General features: G+C 44.0%; 1 long non-coding RNA gene across 2 annotated transcripts; it reads right to left on the reverse strand.

The window, feature by feature from the left end:
• Nucleotides 1-1,038: 1,038 nt before the first annotated feature.
• Nucleotides 1,039-11,324, reverse strand: LOC129628364 (uncharacterized). Of its 2 annotated transcripts, XR_008702793.1 has the most exons (3): nucleotides 11,310-11,324; nucleotides 7,636-8,622; nucleotides 1,039-1,605 (listed from the first exon to the last, which is right to left on the reverse strand). It is a non-coding gene; the product is annotated as an uncharacterized LOC129628364 (long non-coding RNA). The 2 variants fall into 2 exon arrangements; XR_008702792.1 differs by lacking the exon at nucleotides 11,310-11,324 and having other exon boundaries at nucleotides 7,636-8,688.
• Nucleotides 11,325-19,090: the final 7,766 nt, after the last annotated feature.

Raw genomic sequence — 19,090 nt, forward strand, 5'->3', positions numbered from 1 at the left:
TGAATCGCAGCACGCCAGTCCTCCCTGTCCATCACCAACTCCTGGAGTTCACTCAGACTCACGTCCATCGAGTCAGAGATGCTATCCAGCCATCTCATTCTCTGTCGTCCCCTTCTCCTCCTGCCCCCAATCTCTCCCAGCATCAGAGTCTTTTCCAATGAGTCAACTCTTTGCATGAGATGGCCAAAGTATTGGAGTTTTAGCTTTAGCAGCAGTACTTCCAAAGAAATCCCAGGGCTCATCTCCTTCTCAATGGACTGGTTGGATCTCCTTGCAGTCCAAGGGACTCTCAAGAGTCTTCTCCAACACCACACTTCAAAAGCATCGATTCTTCGGCGCTCAGCTTTCTTTACAGTCCAACTCTCACATCCATACATGACCACAGGAAAAACCATAGCCTTGACTAGATGGACCTTTGTTGGCAAAGTAATGTCTCTGCTTTTCAATATGCTATCTAGGTTGGTCATAACTTTCCTTCCAAGGAGTAAGCGTCTTTTAATTTCATGGCTGTAATCACCATCTGCAGTGATTTTGGAGCCCCAAAAATAAAGTCTGACACTGTTTCCACTGTTTCCCCATCTACTTCCCACGAAGTGATGGGACCAGATGCCATGATCTTCATTTTCTGAATGTTGAGTTTTAAGCCAACTTTTTCACTCTCCTCTTCCACTTTCATCAAGAGGCTTTTTAGTTCCTCTTCACTTTCTGCCATAAGGGTGGTGTCATCTGCATATCTGAGGTTATTGATATTTCTCCCGGCAATCTTGATTCCAGCTTGTGCTTCTTCCAGCCCAGCATTTCTCATGATGTACTCTGCATATAAGTTAAATAAGCAGGGTGACAATATACAAATAATGTACTTTAGGAAGTAATAAAGTAATTCTGTATTTTCTAGCCAGAAGGAAGTGTCATGCGAGTGTATGTTCCTCGGTTCTTTGTCTCGTCACAACAAAGATTTGGAGAGACGGACATTAAAGCCCTCGGCGCATCACAGCTCTCGGGTCTTGGACAAACCGTGTTACAGCTCTTAGGCAAATCATTGTTACAGCTCCATTTTATTTAGAAGACAGCAGGAGAATCCAAGACTCAAAGAGAAGGGAGTGGAGGAGTGCGTGGGGAGGGAGAAAGAGAGAAAGAGAGAGAGAGAGCGCGCGCGCGCATGCACGCGCGAGAGACAGTCCCAGAGAAAGCGCTTTGGCTCCTCCTTTTATATGTTTTCTCTTCCACCTGGGCCTGCCCTATGCAAATTGGGCTTAGCCAGGAGTGCTGTTTGTTCTGTTTGTTCTGCCTGAAGTCTTCACTCTGGTCCTCGGACCTTCCTTGTCTTTTAGCCACAGTCATTTTGGACTCCTTTTCCCTATTCTACCTACCTAATATTCCCCCCTCAAGAGATGGGAGGCCCAATTCTTTGGGAATAGGGGCGTCAAGGTCTTTCTGGCTACTTCCTGCTGAACTGGGGTGGCGAGCGGGTATTGGGCCTCCCCCTCTTGCTAGTCTCAAACCTCAGAGTCCTATAGTGCTGTCCAAGGGTGTGTGATATTTTCCATGGTCAGCTGTAGTTTTATATCTTTGTTGAACTGGCACTGCATGTTGTAGCTGGTTGACCTGGGCAGAGACAAAACAGGTTAGACAATTGACAGTACATGGAATAATCATAGGCATCATCAATATAGCATAACAAGGACTAGTAGGGACATTGGTCAATTTTAAATTCACATGGCCAGGATAGCTCAAGCCCCTCCTTGTTCAGGGATCAGAAGATCTATCTCCTGTCTGTTTTGGAGTACAGTCTCTGTCAAGCTCTGTTGGCTCCTTAGAGCTATCCTGAGAAATCTTATCCCCAGAAACCAGATTTTGGGGGTGTTCATTAGAATGACACACATTGGTAGTCCTGAATAGGTATCTGAGAGCTCCCAGGGGCTCACAGGTGTATTGAGTGTCCTCTTCTGTTTTCTTCCATGGCTTGACTCATGAGTAGTGAATCCAGGAGTCATGTCCTGGTACCTTGACTGCTGTGGGGGTAGAAAGTATTACAGGGTAGGGGCCTTTCCATGTGGGCTGGAGTTGAGCCTTTGGGGACCCATCTTTCCAGACTTTAATTAGGACTTGAGTTCCTGGAGCATATAGTGGTGACTCTTTAGAATCTTTTGGGTCCTGGTTCACACCCCACAAGCGTATATCCTGTTGGAATTGCCCAATGGCTATGGTATAAGACTGGAGGGTCTGAACTTCTGGATCTAGGAAGAGGTCATTGACATAAACAAAAGGTCTCCCATATAGCATCTCATAAGGACTAAGACCAACCTGTTCCTTAGGGGCAATGCGGGTACGGAGGAGAGCCATTGGTAAAGCCTCCTTCCATCCCAGGAAGGTCTCCTGGGTTCTTTTTTATCGCTGATTTTAAGAATTGATTGGCTCTTTCTACTTTTCCTGAAGATTGAGGCCTCCAGGCACAATGGAGATAATAAGTAATGTCCAATGTTTTTGAGACCCCTTGGGTGACCTTAGAAGTAAATGATGTCCCATTGTCACTTTGTAATGACCTGGACAGACTAAATCTTGGAATGATTTCATGGAGCAGTTTTTTAACTACCTCCTCAGCCTTCTCGGTCCGGGTGGGAAAGCCTTCAATCCATCCTGTGAATGTATCTATCATAACTAATAGGTATTTATACCCTTGGGAAACTGGCATCTGGGTGAAGTCCATCTGCCAGTCCTCTCCTGGGTAGGCCCCACGTCATTGGATGGGCTGGGCCAGCTGGGGTCTTTGAGCTCCTTGAGGGTTGTTTACTTGGCAAGTGGGACAAGAGGAGACTACCTGTCTTATAGTTGTTTGGAGGCCTTTTCCTCTGAAGGACCTTTCTAGTACTCTTTGGAGGGCCTTTTCTCCTAAATGAGTAGTGGCATGTAAGAAGTTAACCAACTTCTATTGGAGATTTCCAGGCAGAAAAAGGAGTCCCTCCTTTTGGAACCACCCCATATGATCTTCTTGAAAGCCCTCGCTCTTAGCTTTAAGAATCTCACCTTCAGTATATGAAGGAGTTTCTGGCAAATTAGTCTGTGGAACTAAGGTGGCAATCCTTATTAGGTCATGGTTCTGTAATGCTGCTCTCCTAGCTGCCTGATCAGCTGCTTGGTTCCCTCATGCCACTTCCGTGTTCCCTTTTTGGTGTCCTTTACAGTGGGAGACTGAAACCTCAGTAGGCAGATGGACCGCCTCCAAGAGTCGAACAATCTGATCACCATATTTGATTGGGGACCCTCAGGTGGTCAAGTGGCCCCTTTCTTTCCAAACAGCTGCATATGCATGTAGCACCAGAAAGGCATACTTGGAGTCAGTGTAAATGGCTATTCTTTTTCCTTTTCCCAGCTCTAAAGCTCGAGTCAGGGCTATGAGCTCAGCTAATTGGCCTAAAGTATCTGGTGGCAGAGGCTTAGCCTCTGTGGTCTCAAAACTGGAGACTACTGCATACCCTGCTCTTCTTTTTCCATCCAAGACAAAGCCGCTTCCATCAGTGTACCAGATTTCCTCGGGATTGGTCAGAGGATCTTCTGACAATCCCTCTCGGGGTTTTGTCCAGTGGTCCGAGGTTTCTAGACAAGAGTGAAAGGGGAGAGAGCCCTCGGGGGTAGGCAGGAGGGTGGCTGGGTTAAGAACCTCACAAGGGGATATAGTGAGGCCTGGATTTTCCATCAGCATTACTTGATATCTGAGGATTCTTTGATCAGACATGCATAAGTGGCCTCTCCCATTTAGGAGTTGTTTTACTTGGTGGCTGGGAAAAATAGTTAGTTTGCCCACAAAGGAGAGTTTTAAAGCATCTCCTATCATGATTGCAATAGCTGAAAGATTTCGAAGGCAGGGGGGCCAACCTCCGGAAGTTGGATCTAGCCTCTTGCATAAGTAAGCTACAGGCTGGGGCTCAGTCCCAACCTTTGAGTTAACACTCCCAAGGTTATTCCCTCTCTTTCATGGACATACAGTTGGAATGCTTTTTCTGGGTCTGGCAACCTCAAGGCCAGTGCCTGAGTTAAGGCCTGTAAGTGTAAGCTTTCATATAAGGGCTGGGCAATTAGACCATAGTTGGGTTTCCAGATTCTACAATAACCAGTTAGCCCCAGGAAAGCCCTCAATTGTTTTCGAGTCGTGGGGGAGGGCAACTGGAGAATTCCTTGTTCCCGATCAGAGGACAGCCTCCTGGACCCATGTTAATCTGAATTCCCAGGTAAGTGACCTTTGTCTCGACCATCTGTGCCTTAGCACAGGAGACTTTATATCCCCTTTCTGCCAAGAAGTTTAGAACCTGAATTGCATGTTGTTGGGCACTTTTCTCATCTGGAGAGCAGATTAGTAGGTCATCTACGTATTGTAATATTTTCCCATTAGGTCCCAGGTCTAGATCTAGGAGATCCCGGCTAAGGGCCTGCCCAAACAGGTGGGGGCTATCTCTGAACCCCTGAGGTAATACTGTCCAAGTTATCTGTTGGTGTTTTTCTCCTGGGGCCTCCCACTCAAAGACAAAAAGATATTGGGATTCTTTAGCCAGTGGTATGCAAAAAAATGCATCTTTGAGATCCAAGACTGTAAACCATTTGGCACTGGGTGGGATTTCTCCCAAGATTACATAAGGATTGGGTACTGTGGGATGGAGGGGGACTACAGCTTCATTTATGATCCGGAGATCTTGAACCATTCGCCAGGTTCTGTCTTTTTTCTTTACTGAGAGGATTGGGGTGTTACATGGCGAACTGGTGGGGACCAATAGCCCACAAGCAAGGAATTTATTTATTAAAGGCTGTAGTCCCTCCCAAGCCTCTCTTTTAAGAGGATATTGTTTCCGGTTAGGAAACTGAGTGGGATCTCAGAGGACAATGATGACTGGTTCAGCTCGGTGGGCTCGTCCAGAAATCCCCTTATCCCACACCTGGGGGTTAATTTTGTCTTCCCATAGTTTTTGGTCCCTCTCCATTGAAGGTGTAATGGGTTCTTCAGTAGTAGCCAGGAGCTGTAGAGCTCTAGGGGCTGAAAAACTTCCCATCACAAGGGTGGTCCCCAGTTTAGTGAGTATATCTCTTCCCAATAAGGGGGTAGGACACTCAGGGACCACCAGAAACTGGTGGGAAAATATTTGTCCATCCCAGCAACAAAGAAGTGCTCGGGTGAATCTTTTAGTAGTTGCTTTTCCTGTAGCACCCAAAATGGTACAGGCTTGGGAGGAGAAGGCTCCAGAGTAGGAGATCAAGACAGAGTAGGTAGCCTCTGTGTCAACCAAGAAATTCTCGGACCTACCTGCCATATCCAGTTGCAACCTTGGCTCCAGCCCCGTGATGGTTACCTGTGACAGGCGGGCTGGCTGGAGCCGGGCCGCTTCAGTCCTCTTGAACCATCGTGAGGGTAGGCTTGGCACTTGACCTTGAGGCTCTTGGGTCCCGAGGGCAGAGTGCCGCCCAATGTCCCTGTTGACAGCATTTGTGCCAAGCCGTTCTAGGAGACTTGTCACAGTTTGGACACTCTTTGGCCCAATGCCCTGCGTGTCTACAGATCAGGCATCTGTCTCGTGCTTTGTCCCTCAAGGACTCGGAGTTTGCCATAGGGCTTCTCTGGAGGGCAGCCAGCATCTGGGCATGCCTTGTCTCTTTCTTTCTCTCCTTCTCCTGGGCCTTGGCCTCCTTCTCCTGTTCTCTGTTATAAAAGGTATTGGTGGCTGTCTGGATCCTCTCATCTAAAGAGGCAGCAGGGTCCTGCTGTTGTAGCTGCTGTAACTTAATTCTGGTATCTGATGCACATTGGGACAGGAATTTGTCCTTTGAAATCACCCGTCCCTCATAGGAGTCTAAGTCCAGGTTGGTAAACTTTTGGAGTGCCTCTTTTAGCCTTTCCAGAAAGGCAATGGGATTTTCATTGGGCTCCTGAGTTATTGCTGAGACTGGGCACAGTCTCACAAGTAATAGGCTTCTTTATGTTTCCATGGGTGGACTTCCTTAGGGGTGAGTCTTTCTGAAGCTTATCCTACCCAGAACTGTTGCAACCTGAGAGCCAGGCGTCCCCGGGTCAGGGTGCAGATCCCCAGGCAGGCTGAGGCGTGACAGCCTTCTAGAGATCAAATCCCCGAGCAGGTCGACGCTTGACAGCCTCCTGAAGATTGGGTCCCTGGGCAGGTCGAGGCATGACGACCTCCTGGGACCCCTGGGACTAGAGGATCCCCGAGCAGGTTGAGGCGTGACAACCTCTTAAAGACCGATCCCTAGGCAGGTCAAGGCGTGATGACCTCCTGGGACCCCCCGGACTGGAGTTTGGGCGTCCCCAAGATCTCCAGTGTTACCAATGCTGGGTAGAATTAAGAGATTTGTAACTCATTGCTAGTTTGCCCACCGTGGACAGGAATAGATACGATATAAGTTCATCTTACCCAGAACTGTTGCAACCTGAGAGCCAAGCGTCCCTGGGTCAGGGTGCAGATCCCCAGGCAGACTGAGGTGTGACAGCCTCCTAGAGATCAAATCCCCGGGCAGGTTGAGGCGTGACAGCCTCCCGAGGATTGGGTCCCTGGGCAGGTAGAGGCGTGACGACCTCCTGGGACCCCTGGGACTAAAGGATCCCCAAACAAGTTGAGGCGTGACAACCTTTCGAAGACTGATCCCTAGGCAGGTCAAGGCGTGATGACCTCCTGGGACCCCCCGGACTGGAGTTTGGGCACCCCCAAGATCTCCAGTGTTACCAATATTGGGTAGGATTAGGGGGTTGAATATTATAGAGTATTTCCCTCCCAAGGCCAGCTATTTTCTGGTTGTCTCTCCAGAAGATTGTAGAAACCTTGTGGGTCTGGATGGGGCTCAGGAAAAGAGCATGAAACAGGAGGGAAGCGGGCAGAGCACAACTTTTGAAAGAATTACATAGCACAAGGGTATAATGTAAACCAATTAAAATCAATTGGGTCCAAGATGACAAGTCAAATTCAAGTAAACCTTAATCCCCAATCTATAAGCCAACAGACACACCCAGAGGTGGCAGGACAGCTCCAAGGCACAAGGTCAAAAGAGGGAGGAGTGGGTGGTTCCCCAATGGCTGGGATGATCCTCTCACTCATTAGCATATGAATTCCATCCCCTCACAAAACCTAGCCAGGCCTAATTCCATGGCCGAAGCCCTTGCCCTTGGCAATGGTTCACACCCTGAAGGGTGGCTGCTCTCTGTATCCTAACAAATCTACCTCTTATTGCTTTGCCTCTCAATGAATTTTTGCAATGAGACATCAGAGCTTGAGTTTCATTAGTTTTGGCTGGGCCTGAGTCCTGGGAGAGAGCTGAAGGACAGGAGGAAAAAGCAGTGGGAAAAACATGCCAAGGAATCCCCTTCATAGCCTGCTGGAAAATTTGCTAAATATCTGACCGGTGCTCACAGTTTCATTGGTCTGATCTTTGGCACAGAGAAGAGAAAGGACAGAAGAACCCCCACCGGCTTGTGTAACAGATACTGGGGCTCAGCAGATAGCGCCTTTGGGACATGCTGAGGAATAGCCTCTCCAGAGTCCCTCAATTGTGCCCCTGCTGCCCGCCTGTTTGCGGGAGGTTTGAGGAAACAAGAAACGAGAGATTGTAAAGGTCCCTCCAGCCATAGGAGCAAGGACCTCTTACCTTAACCGGAGGTCTTCTGGAATCTGAGACTGGGCCGTGTGAGCTTTCTGCTGAGTTCTTTTTTCGCTGTCCCGGTTTCCAGCAAGATGGGCCTTCCCCTGAGCTGTGTTTCTTCGCCTTCTGCTTCTAGCGCGGGAGCTTTGCTGAATTGGGCTCCTGCTGTGCTTGGCCTCTTCCACGCGGAGGTTGTTTCAGCCAAGTTTGATCCAAGTCACGGCACCATAGATGTCACGCGAGTGTATGTTCCTCGGTTCTTTGTCTCGTCACAACAAAGATTTGGACCGATGGACATTAAAACCCTCAGTGCATCACAGCTCTTGGGTCTTGGACAAACCGTGTTACAGCTCTTAGGCAAATCAGTGTTACAGCTCCATTTTATTTAGAAGATAGCAGGAGAATCCAAGACTCGAAGAGAAGGGAGTGAAGGAGTGTGTGGGGAGGGAGAAAGAGAGAGCGCGCGCACGCATGCACGCGGGAGAGAGAGTCCCAGAGAAAGCGCTTTGGCTCCTCCTTTTATATGTTTTTTCTTCCACCTGGGCCTGCCCTATGCAAATTGGGCTTAGCCAGGAGTGCTGTTTGTTCTGTTTGTTCTGCCTGAAGTCTTCACTCTGGTCCTCGGACCTTCCTTGTCTTTTAGCCACAGTCATTTTGGACTCCTTTTCCCTATTCTACCTACCTAACAGAAGTAATAAAGTAATTCTATATTTTCTAGCCAGAGCTGAATCAGTATATTTCCAAACAACTGAATGTAAAACACTGGTAGTCAGCTGTTAAATTCCATGTCCCCTTATTTACTTCTAGTATTTCCTGCAAAAGTAGAGGGAAATGTTGATGACTATTTCAAATTCTCTCAGGAGCTAGTTCCAAGGGTTAGTGGGCTAATTCCAAGGGCCAGTGGTTCTAGCCATGTTGTTGGTGTCAGTGTTCTTAGAACACTTCCCCTCAAATAGGAGACAGTCAATGCTTGCTTCATCTGGGGTGGGTTTTCTGCAGGAAGAGAGGCACAGATGATCAGAGTTAGAGAACTGAGAATTAACTGTACTGCTAGCCCCTGGAGAAGGAAATGGAAACCCACTCCAGTATTCTTGCCTGGCAGGCTTAGAGTCCATGAGGTCGAAAGAGTTGGACATGACTTAGCGACTAAAGAGAGAAAAGAAATGAATTCATATTATATTAAATATGATAGCATCAACAAATATTTGAAAAATTGTAATAAATGTTACGCATTCAGTCCATAGTCTATGCTTTGTATGAAGAATTCACAAACCTTACTGGTAACTCCATAGCACCCAGGCTTTGATCCTATCTATGTCATTCATGGAACATCCTCATTCCCTTAAATTTTCATCATCAATATTAAATACATAATGAAACTCTATTTGAACTTCTCAAAGAAGTAAAAGAGTCCTGATATGATAGTGATGAAATGTAAGATGGATCATTCAATGGGAATATAGATATATAAATATTTTATACTAACCTTCTTATGATTCCTAGAAGATAATAAAGAAAAAATCAAATTAAGATTTAAAGAAGAAAAACATTAGACAAGAAGGGAGATAAGACAAAAGATATTCAATCTATTGTCACCCTTTTAAGGCTGATAAGTTTTCAATTCTACTAATTATTAAAAGATGTTAGAGAATTTTTTCTTTTCAGTGAAGCCTGTCCCTGAACTCATCACAGAAAGGAAGATCTTGCTGATACAGGTCAGTATTTCCTTTTGTGAATGTAACATGATTATATGGTCTGGGTGTTATATTTTTTAAACTACTTATATAATAAATCTTCACAGGTTGCAACAAACTATAATTACTAGCTAGAACTATTTCTACACAAACTTTTTAAGCAAATGAGTAGCTCTATTCTCTATTTAAGAATAAAACTGAGATGAAATGTTTGTATTACCCATTTCAATTAGCATTATTTTATTTAAATAATATTAACTTTTCTAATTATAAAAGTAATATATGCATGTTGTGGGCTTCCCTGTTGAATCAGCAGTAAAGAATCTGCCTGCAATCTGGGAGACCTGGGTTCTATCCCTGGGTTGGGAAGGTTCCCTTGGACAAAGGAATGACTATCCACTCCAGTATTGCCTGGAGAATTCTATGGACAGAGGAGCCTGGCCGGCTACAGTCCATGGGGTCACAAAGAGTCAGACACAATTGAGTGATATAAACACACACACATACATGCATATTGTAGGGAAAGAGAGAAATGTTAGGAGGAAAAAATTAAGTACATAATAGCAACATTAGCCACTATCAATATTTTGTGACAGACATAGGGTTCAATCGCAGGTTTGATTCCATGGTGTAAATTCTGAACCCTTATGCTATCTACTTGCTAATTTCCTGGCTTCAGTGGAAGTTCAAGATACAGTAATAGAAATGGCATATCTTCACCTGAATTTAAAAGTTTTCTGGGCTTCTGGGTTAAGACAGAAAGATACAACATATGCATATAATTTTACTGTCTCTCAAAATCCTTCTAAAATGACAGTAGAGAGACTTTTTTAAAGCATAAATCCATAAGGATGATAAGAATCAAAGAGAAGAAAGCAGCAAGTAAGTTTTGGAAGCTGTGATGCAAAAGGACTGCTGTAACCAATTTAGCAGAACTAAGAAAGCTGAATCCTAAACTAGTAGTAGGGAAAGCCAAGAGTCCATCTGATTTATACAGTACAGATTGGCAGCAGTGGGGATAGCTAAGATAAGATAACTAGTTCAGAGCCTTTCAAGAAATTGCTAGGTTCCAAAGATCCCTCCCTTCCCTTAACCTTGATACAGCTAACAACTATTCTTCCTCAACCTAAGCAGAGACTACAGTTTTATTCCTTGAAGAGACTCTCTGGACTGGGAAACCAATGGCACAATTAAAGACTGAAGAAAGGGTGGATTTAAATAAGCATACATCTAAACTGTGAACCCATATCCCACCCCAGGCGCCTTCCCCTACTCAGGTTCCATTAAGAGTGGAATATAAGCCTTCACATGTAGCTCTGGGCAAAGGATTGGAAAAGCCTTCTCTGAGGAATCTGAGCAGCCCAAGGGGGAAAAGATACTGACATTGGAATTCCCCCAGTGAAAAGTCCCTAACAGCTCATCTTACACAGAAGTGCACAATCAACAAGCTTCACCCCTGTACTCAGAGAGTCTTAGCAGTTTTTAGTCCTACATACTTAAAGATTATCAGAAAATGTGGAAGTTAAAGTTCAACACAAACAGAAGAAATGCAATCTTAAGTAAACAGAAATTGTACAAGGAGAAGAAAACATTCAAAGAAGTAATTAGATTGGCTTCCAACTTTTCATCAGCAATATTGGAAGATAGAAGGCTTCCAATTACTTCAAAATTCTGAAGAAAAACTGAGTCCAACTCAGAATTCTATCCTCAGGCAAGTGAAAAAGTAAAATAAACATGTTTTCAGGGGATTCCCTGGTATCCAGTGGTTAGGACTCCACTCTTTCACTGCTGAGAGCCCTGTATAAAATTTGCTGCAAATGGAAATACCAGTTTTGTCATGAAACAACCCCTTTAATGGCCTATCTTTTACTCTGTGTAACTCTGTATTTCTTTTCACTAATTGCCTCCATAAAAGCTCTGCATAATGGTGTGTGTTGATCTATGAGACTTCTTCTAGCCTTTATTTCATGTGCATTTTTTTCTTACCTTGTTATTCTCCCTGGCAGATGCTTGTTTTAATATTTGACCCATGCAAGGGATGTTCAGCCAAAGATAATCCTCAGATTGTGGCCTGAGACAGATGGTGAGGCCCAGTCTATGCCTTGGAGAACTCAGATTACATTTCCAGGGCGTTCTCATGTAACAGCTGTGTGCCTTTGATCAAAACACTGAGAAACTCAAGCCCTCACGTCCTCCTCAGCACAAAAACAGCCAAGACCTTGTTCTCTTGGATCAAGGAAATGCAATTTCCCCATAAATTTTCATATGTGGTAAATACCTACACTTGCAGGGCTGCTGCAGAGATGCAGGATGACATGGGTCAGACAGAAAGAAGACCTCTGCAAGGGAGGGAAGGGACTTGAGGAGGGTGTTTCCCAACGTGCCTGCTATACCACCCATACCTGTAATAGTATTTGGCACATGCTTGGGGATTATTAACTACTAGTTGAGTAAATATGCTGATGCTGTGCCTTGCATGTCCTTTGCTTTTCCCAGAGTGACACATTTCTGCTCATCCTTAAGATCCAGTTTGCCAATCTCTTATACAACTTTCTTAGACCCACTCAAACTCTTTCCACTATATACATTTGCATTTTGAACAGATTTCTGATGCTTGTTCTTATAATATAGCATTGCACTTATTTGATTGCCTGTCTATCCTCCCTGGTCTTCCCGTGTGGCACTAGTAGTAAAGAACTCACCTACCAATGGAAAGGATGTTAAGAGGTGTGGGAAGATCCCCTGGAGGAGGGCATGGCAACCCACTCCAGTATTTTTGCCTGGAGAACCCCATGGACATAGCAGCCTAGTGGGCTATGGTTCATAGGGTCACAAAGAGTTGGATACAACTGAAGCGACTTAACAAGTGCTCGTGCTATCTTCCCTACGAGACTTTTAATTCCTTGAGAGATTAAAGCTTTGCGTTATTTATCCCTGTATTCATGCTGCCTAGCATGGTGTCTGAATATTTATTTATTTTTTATTCAACAAAATTGAAGTGGCCTTTATGTTCCAGGCACCAGTATGGTCTTTTGGGATAAAGCAGTGAACAAGACATGAAACTTACATGCCCTCCCCCCTCCACTCTTACATTCTATTAACGGTTGAAGACAATTCAAATCACAGTGATAAATGCAATGATGACGGTCATGAGTGCATTATTGGAGAACATGGGAAGGGCATCATGCTCAAAATTTGAGAGATCTGGAAAAGCCTACAAAAGAAGGCTTCCCAGAAAAGCAAAGAATATCTGAAGAATAGACTGAAGTTAGCTAGGAAGGGTGAAAACGAGTGCTTCAAGAGGTATAGCAAGTTTGGGGAATGCAAGGACAAAAGAACAGAAAAAGAAGAAAGGAAGGAAGGAACAGATGAAAAAGAAGAAGGGAGGAATGGAAGAAGTAATGAGGGGAGAAAGGAAAGGATGCTATATTATTTGCCTTGTACTACTTTTTCTTCCAATGGCGGCCACCTGGTGGGGACCCAAGGGTGATCCCCACCCTTCTCATTTGGGGGATCTGACTTATCCCCGGTCACAGAATCACAAGCAATTTTAGAGTAAAAAGGGCTTTCAATACCAAGTTCTATCCCTCTTATTCTACAATTATGAAAACTGAGAACTTCGTTGTTGTTCAGTCACTCAGTCATGTGCGATTCTTTGCGACCCCATGATCTGCAGAATGCCCAGCTTCTGTGTCCTTTACTGTCTCCCAGAGTTTGCTCAAACTCTTGTCTGTTGAGTCAATGATGCTATCCAACCATCTCATCCTCTATTGTCCCCTTCTCCTCCTACCCTCAATCTTTCCCAGCATCAGGGTCTTTTCAAATGAATTGGCTCTTTACATCAGGTGGCCAAAGTATTGGAGCTTCAACTTCAGCATCAGTCCTTCCAGTGAATACTCAGAGTTTACTTCCTTTAGGATTGACTGGTTTGATCTCCTTGCTGTCCAAGGGACTTTGAAGAGTCTTCTCTAACACCACAGTTCAAAAGCATCAATTCTTCAGTGCTCAGCCTTCTTTATGGTCCAACTCTCACATCCGTACACAACTACTGGAAAAACCATAGCTTTGACTAGGCAGACTCTTGTTGGCAAAGTGATATCTCTGCTTTTTAATATGTTGTCTAGCTGGTCAGAGCTTTTCTTCCAAGGAGCAAGCGTCTTTTAATAATTTCATGGCTGTTGTCACCCTCTGCAGTGATTTTGGAGCCTAAGAAAATAAAGTCTGTCACTGTTTCCATTGTTTCCCCATCTATTTGCCATGAAGTGATGGGACCAGATGCCATGATCTTAGCTTTTTGAATGCTGAGTTTTAAACCAGCTTTTTCACTCTCCGCTTTAAGCTTCATCAAGAGGCTCTTTAGTTCTTCTTTGCTTTCTGTGAAGAAGGTGGTGTCATCTGCATATCTGAGGTTATTGATATTTAAATTAATAATAGCAACATTCTTCTCTTATCTCTTATCTCACCCCTATCCAGTTTGAGTCCAATAGCACTGTGAAGCAGCATCATTTTTTTTTTTTAACATGAGGAAACTGAGGCTCAAGTGGAATTAATGGTACATCTGGAAGCCAAGCCTGGTGTCATATCCATTGCTCATTCCATCACACCTCAATTCCTCTTCCAAAGTCACACTGTCAGGAACAGAGCCAGCAGTAGTCTTGACTCCTTATACAAAACTCCTTCCAGAAGGCAAGAGTGTCCTGACACCTGATATGGACTGATCACTGCTAATTATTACAGTATATCCCAATTACAAGAACATTTGTGCTGAATGACTCATTCCCCAATAGCCACAGGGACATTGGAATAATGAGGGTTTACTTCTATACTCACAGAGGTATGTACAAGGAGGTTCACTCAAAATTTTTAAAAAGCAAATTTCTGAATATTATGTACTATGCTTACATTTTGATAATATTTGATACACATGTATAAGCAAAATGTGAAAGTATGGATGGAATGAATAGCAAATTCATAATAATGGTTTCCACTAGGAAAGAACAGGAATAAGATAAGAGAAGGTAACATAGCATCTTCAATTTCATTGTGCTTTTTCTTTTTAAAAATCTGAATCCAAATCTTAAAGATATTTTATAATTCTTTGTTCATTTCTGCAACAGATTTATTTTTCAAAGCATGTTAATAAGCCTGAAATTTCACATGTAAGCTTCAAATACTTCTTCCACTCCAGACAACATTTCCAGTTTTCTCATCTGTTAAAGGAAGAAAAGATACATTAGATTATTTCTAAGAGCCCTTTCAGCCTTGACACTCAAGCCTCCTTCAAAATCTCAAAGGCTTTAAAGAGATTATAAATAAGTAACCTTTTGTTTAAGTAAATTCTGGAAAGGCACTGTCAGCTATTTCAAGGGAAGTAAGTCCTGAAGCTTTTTTTTAACTATGAATGCTTTTCTTCTTTTCATAGTAGCTTTATCCCTGGAGGCATTCCCCAGAGGTATTAGTGTCTTATCTATTTATATTCTGGGAACCCTGTCTAAATTAAGCTTCCACACAAGGTTTATATGGTGATGGGGTCTGGCCATTCTGCTTCTCTATATATATCTCAAGCCTTGTCATGAAACTTTATTATCACTAATTCTTGTATCAAAAACTAGGTTTAGCAGTTGGTGACCAGAAGTTGACCACAAAAGAAGAACTTGTGATCCGACACAGGTTTAATGATGGGGCAGAATATTTGCTATCAGGATGGTCCCAGCAAATCTTTAGTCTTGTGGGAGACTGATGAATCCGTTAGATTCCAGTTGGGTTGAATGGGAAGACTGGTAGAACCAAGGGTTTTATACATTATCAAGCTGCTCAGAGGCGGTCCTAAGATGGCAGAGGAATAGGACAGGAAGACCACTTTCTCACCCACAAATTCATCAAAAGAACATTTAAACGCTGAGTAAAATCCACAAAACAACTTCTGAATGCTGGCAGAGGACATCAGGCACCCAGAAAAGCAGCCCATTGTCTTCGAAAGGAGGTAGGAAAAATATAAAAGACAAAAAAAGAGACAAAAGAGTTAAGGACGGAGCTCTATCCCGGGAAGGGAGTCTTAAAAAGAGAAAAGTTTCCAAACACCAGGAAACACTCTCACTGCCGAGTCTGTGCTGAGTCTTGGAAGCACAGAGGGCAACATAATAGGGAGGAAAAATAAGTAAATAATTAAAACCCACAGATTACGAGCCTAAGGGTAACTCCCCCAGAGGAGAAGCAGCGCAGACACCTGCGCCCCCCACTAGCAAGCAGGGGCTGGGCAGGGAGGCACGGGGTGCATTGCTTAGAGTAAGGATCGGGCCTGAATGCCCCAGAGGGTAATCAAAGTGAACTAATTTGGGCTAGCAAACCAGACTGTGGGATAGCTACCACACGAAAAGCCCTAAGACACTGCCAGGCCCGTGCACAGAACAAAGGGTGGAACAGAACTAGCTGGCTGCAGACCATCCCCCTCTGGTGACAGGCAGCCAGAGCTGGAAGGGGGAAATCACAGCCCCAGAGAGACATTATCTACCAAACTGCAAGCAGGCTTCTTTGCTTACTAAGACTTCTTGGGGTTCTGGACAGTCATCTGCCTGAGAAGGTGTGCCAGTTGTACACTCAGAAAACCGAGCGGCAGGGACGAGAGAGGCGATAAGTCGCAGTGACTGTGCTCGCCAAACACCTCATCACCCGAGCTGCTTGGAGTGGGGAAGGGCACAAAACGCAGGCCCAACAGAGTCTGCGCCTCTGAGGACTACCCGAGTGCCTGAACCTGAGAGGCCTAGACCTGGGAGGTGCATGCAGCCCAGGGCCGGCCTTGAACAGTTCCCGGCGGAGCAACCTACAGCCTGAGCTGTGTGGGCAGGGAGGGTGCACGTGCCATGAGCGGGGGCAGGCCCAGTGTGGCTGAGACACTACAAGCACATGCCAGTGTTACTTGTTTGCAGCGTCCCTCCCTCCCCACAGCGGACTGAACAAGTGAGCCTAAAACAGTGTCCACCATTGCCCCCTTGTGTCAGGGTGGAAATCAGACACTGAAGAGACCAGCAAACAGAAGCTAAAACCGAGGGAACCGCCTTGGAAGTGACAGGTGCAATAGATTAAAACCCTGTAGTTAGTACCGACTACATAGGAAGGGGCCTATAGATCTTGAGAAATATAAGCCAGACCAAAAAACTATCTGAAAATGAACTGACCCCACACTGCCCACAACAACACCAGAGAAAGTCCTAGATAGATTTTTACTATTTTTACAATCATTCTTTTTTTTCTCTCCTTTTTTTTCTTTTTCTTTTCTTTTTTCTTTTTAACTTTTTTTTAATTTTTAAGTTCTCTATTTCCTTTAATTTTCATTTTTATAACCTACTATTACTTTTTAAAAAAGACTATTTTTTAAAGCAAACTTCATATATATATATTTTAAATAACTTTTGTGACTTTGTTTTTTTCTTCTTCTTTTCTTTACTATTGTATTTTTGAAAATCCAACCTCTATTCTAGAATTTCAATCTTTGCTTTTTGGTATTTGTTATCAATTTTGTACCTTTAAGAACTCAATCTTCAGTACCTATTTTTACTTGGGAGCAAGATTACTGGCTTGACTGCTCTCTCCCCCTTTGGACTCTCCTTTCTCTCCCCTAGGTCACCTCTGTCTCCTCCCTCCCCCTTCTCTTCTCTACCCAACTCTCTAAATCTCTGTGTATTCCAGATGGTGGAGGACACTTAGGGAACTGATTACTGGCTGGATCTGTCTCTCTCCTTTTCATCCCCCCGTTTTATCCTCCTGGCCACCTATGTCTCTTTCCTCCCTCTTCTCTTCTCTATATAACTCCATGAACATCTCTGAGCGGTCCAGACTGCGGAGCACATGTAAGGAAGTGATTACTGGCTAGCTTGCTCTCTCCTCTTTTGATTCCACCTCATCTCATTCAGGTCACCTCTGACTCCCTCCTCCCTCTTCTCTTCTCCATGTAACTCTGTGAACTTCTCTGGGTGTCCCTCACTGTGGAGAAACTTTTCATCTTTAACCGTTTTATCAACAGTGCTGTATAGAAGGAGAAGTCTTGAGACTACTGTAAAAATAAGACTGAAAACCAGAAGCAGGAGGCTTAAGTCCAAATTCTGAGAACACCAGAGAACTCCTGACTCCAGGGAGCATTAATCAACAGGAGCTCATCAAACGCCTCCATACCTACACTGAAACCAAGCACCATCCAAGGGCCAACAAGTTCCAGAGCAAGACATACCACCCAAATTCTCCAGCAACACAGGAACACAGCCCTGAGCTTCAATATACAGGCTGCCCAAAGTTACTCCAATCCATTGACATCTCATAACTCGTTACTAGACACTTCATTGCACTCCCGAGAGAAGAAATCCAGTTCCACCCACCAGAACACCAACACAAGCTCCCCTAACCAAGAAACCTTGACAAGCCACCGATAAAACCCCACCCACAGTGAGGAAACTCCATAATAAAGAGAACTCCACAAACTGCCAGAATACAGAAAGGCCACCCCAAACTCAGCAATATAAACAAGATGAAGAGACAGAGAAATACCCAGCAGGTAAAGGAACAGGATAAATGCCCACCAAACCAAACAAAAGAGGAAGAGATAGGGAATCTACCTGATAAAGAATTCCAAATAATGATAGTGAAAATGATCCAAAATCTTGACATAATCAAGCTGCTCTTCAAGTGCACACAAACACTTCCAAAGTAATACTAGGGAGAAGTTTCAACCAAAAAAGAACTAAGAAAACATCAGCAAAAAGACTGATAATGAGTATTTAAATATATTTCATTGTAGAACTAAGAATTAAACAAGGGTTAATAAACATGTAGAAAAATAGTATGTGGACAAAATTTCAAATAGTCAAAACATGGAAACAACTCGTGTCCATCAATGGATGAATGGATACAGAAGAGAAGATATGGTACATACCAATATATACAACGGAATACTACTCAGTCATAAAAGGGAAGAAATGTGGCCATTTGTGAAAATATGGATGGACTGTAATGGCAATATATTAAGTTAAAGACAGAGAAAGACAAATATTATCTCACATGTGGAATCTGAATAAAACAAATAAATTCATAATACAGAAGAACAGACTGGTGGTTACCAGAGGTAGGGGATGAAAGGTGGGCAAAATTGGGTGAAGCAGGTCAAAATTTACAAACTTCCAGTTATAAAAATAAATACGTCTTGGGGCTATAATGTACATCATGGTGACTCTAGTTAATAATGTGTGTGGGTGTGTGTGTGTGCTCAGTCATGTCTGACTCCTTGCAACCCATGGACTTTAGCCCACCAGGCTCCTCTGTCCATGGAATTTTCCAGGCAAGAAAACTGGAGTGTGTTGTCATTCCCTTCTTCAGTGGATCTTTCTGACCCAGGGATCAAACCTGAGTCTCCTGCATCTCCTGCTTTGGCAGGCATATTTTTTACACTAGTGCCACCAATTAAGTTGTTAATAATAAACTGTGGAAAATCCTGAAAGAGATGAAAATACCAGACCGCCTGACCTGCCTCTTGAGAAATCTGTATGCAGGTCAGGAAGCCACAGTTAGAACTGGACATGGAACAACAGACTGGTTCCAAATAGGAAAAGGAGTACGTCAAGGCCGTATATTGTCACCCTGCTTATTTAATTTATATGCAGAGTACATCATGAGAAACGCTGGACTGGAAGAAACACAAGCTGGAATCAAGATTGCCGGGAGAAATATCAATAACCTCAGATATGCAGATGTCACCACCCTTATGGCAGAAAGTGAAAAGG

The sequence above is a fragment of the Bubalus kerabau genome, chromosome 15 (assembly GCF_029407905.1).
Source record: "Bubalus kerabau isolate K-KA32 ecotype Philippines breed swamp buffalo chromosome 15, PCC_UOA_SB_1v2, whole genome shotgun sequence".
In the NCBI taxonomy this organism is placed as follows: domain Eukaryota; kingdom Metazoa; phylum Chordata; class Mammalia; order Artiodactyla; family Bovidae; genus Bubalus; species Bubalus kerabau.